The 2,471-nt window shown below is 40.4% G+C and overlaps 1 pseudogene across 1 annotated transcript; it reads right to left on the bottom strand.

The window, feature by feature from the left end:
* Positions 1-294: 294 nt before the first annotated feature.
* LOC105533764 lies at positions 295-1,764 on the bottom strand (annotated as a pseudogene). The gene has a single exon (XR_001005166.1). The product of XR_001005166.1 is annotated as a dnaJ homolog subfamily C member 8 pseudogene (transcript).
* Between the last annotated feature and the right edge of the window lie 707 nt (positions 1,765-2,471).

Below are 2,471 nucleotides of genomic sequence, written 5' to 3'. Positions count from 1 at the left end.
TCTGTGATACATGATTACTTAAAGATGTAAATATTTTTAAGAAAGCATAGAAAAAAAGATCAAAACCCAATAATGCCTATCAAAGGGTGGTATGGCACTAATAACCCATCTCAGTATCTCTTAGTATTTCCCAGCCTCTTTGTAAAATGCATGATAACATAAAAAGGTTATGATATTTTGAATCAATATTAGCTTTAAGATGTGTCTATTCTGCTTAGCAATCATGTGACTTTTAGCTATAATTTTACTTCTGTGAGTCTTAGTTACTATTTCTTTTTGGAGGGGGGGGTTACAAAAATGTATTATACATAAAGAATATTACCACTAACAAATGCAGACAGTCTAGGACATGGTACTGGGTGGAGGGTGTCTAGCTCTTTGGAAAATGAAAGGTTTGGGTGGTGTGGGCCTCACGTCACGCTGATTGGTCAGTAGACAGGGGACACATGCCAAACACCACAGGACATCAGGGCACCAGATGCTGCTTTGTGTGCCCACAAGTGTTCCCTGTCTCATCTGGGCCTTCGAAGGGAGCATACCCAGAAGCAAGCAACTGAAGCGAAGGGGCTTCCTAAGGTGCCCCTTCCAGGCTTGTCTCTGAAGTCACAGCAACATCATTTTAAGCAATATGTTTAATTGGACGATTTCCACAAACTATCCATGAAGTTTCTAAGCATCACAATTCAGTGAAGTACAAAACACTGAGTTACAAGTTGTGGGAAGAGAAGGCAGCACCGATGGTGGCACCTTCTAATCCTGGTTGTTCTAGGAGCAGGGAGAGGGGAAGGTCTTTTTTTAAACCAAGTCCCTCATTTCAATGTACAAAAGAATTACTCTGATCAATATTAAATTGTATTGAAAACAAAATGGACTAAAAAGCAAATACTACTCTAGGTTGGGGTGGAAGTGGGAGGAAAGAATGAGTCCTTCGAAGCAGGAAGGGAGATAGCAGGGGGAAGGTTCTGTGCCTGTGACCCCGGGTGGTCACTCGCACTGCTCCATTTTTACTTTTTGTGGTCTCAAGAAGGTCCGATTTTTCCTCTCTTTCTTCCCCTTTGTATTGGCTTGCAAGTTTCGCCAGCTGTCCACACTACCATCTCGACTTTCCTCAAAGTTTTTCTGCCACTCTCTCTCCCGTTTGGCTTTTTCTTGAGCTTCAATCTCTTCTTCCCTTTGTCGTTTCCTTTCATGCTTCTCTTTGGCTTCTCTCTCTTTCCTTTTAATTTCCAGCTCAGCAAAGAGTTTCATTGTTTGTTTATATACAGCTTGTTTGAACAGCTCAGGATCATCCTCCTCTACAATTGTAGGTTTTCCTTCCTTCTTTAATTAGTTTTTTCACTCTTTCACAGTGTGTTCCACGTATTTTTTTCCCTCCTGAATTACATCCAGGGCCCTCTTCTTTTGCTCCTGATCCAGTAGCAACTTGTCAGCTTTGTCCACAGCTTCAAAAGCCTTTTGTGCTCTGTCAGTATGATCTTGACTTTTGTCAGGATATACCAAGATGGATAACTGCCAAAACCGCTTTTTTATTTCCTCATCTGTAACTTCAGGATCTATCCAAACAACCTCAAATGGGTTCAAATTGAAGTAAGAGGAACCCGAATGGGTCAGTCTTTCAATCTGATTTTTCGATTTTAGAACCGAGTCTCTCTTCTCTATTTGTTTCACCTCACTGTAGAAGGTCATAAATGCTTCCTTGGTGCTGCCTCCACCTGAAGTCCTGCTCTCTCCTGAAGCCACCATTTACCCGGCCCAGCCACCACGTGACCCTTCTCTTAGTTACTATTTCTATAAAATTATTGAATACCCACATCACAGGAACTAACGTAAATATTTAATTTGATATGTATATAAAGAAACTAGCATAGTACCTGAACAGAGTAAATAGTTAACAGCTGTTTTCTTTTTCCCCACTCCGCACTGTTTTCACTAAAGCATTATTGCCTTAGTACTGTCACTTAGGGTTTTTTCTTAAACTAGCAAGATGTTATTTCACTGAATGGTTTGTATGATTCAGATACAATTTTCATACTCATTTATTCTTCTAACACATGTGCCATATATCTACCATGTGCCAGAACTGTTCTTGATGCAAGGGATATAGCATCGAACAAAACAGAGCCCCCACCCTCCAAAAAAGATTATAAGACTTAGGAAGCTTATATGATCATAGAGGAATATAGATTTTTTGTTTTTAAAAAGTAAAACATATGGTTTAATATCTGGGGATAAAAGCTGTAGAGAAAAGCAAAATATCTGGGGGAATAAAATTCCAAGTGGAGGAGGAGCAAGTACAAAGGCCCTAAGACAGGAGCAAGCCAGGCCTGTTAGACAAATAGCAAGAAGGCAGGGGGTGGAGTGGCATGAAAGTGTGGGAGATTGGTAGCTCAGATGGGAACCAGATCATCTACAGCCTTATAGGACATTTTAAGGACTTTGGATTTTACTCTGAGTTAAATGGGAGGCATAGA

Source organism: Mandrillus leucophaeus, unplaced genomic scaffold (assembly GCF_000951045.1).
Source record: "Mandrillus leucophaeus isolate KB7577 unplaced genomic scaffold, Mleu.le_1.0 Scaffold1280, whole genome shotgun sequence".
Classification (NCBI taxonomy): domain Eukaryota; kingdom Metazoa; phylum Chordata; class Mammalia; order Primates; family Cercopithecidae; genus Mandrillus; species Mandrillus leucophaeus.
The sequence above is the reverse complement of the archived record's forward strand: the minus strand, read 5'-3'. Positions and strand labels throughout refer to the sequence as shown.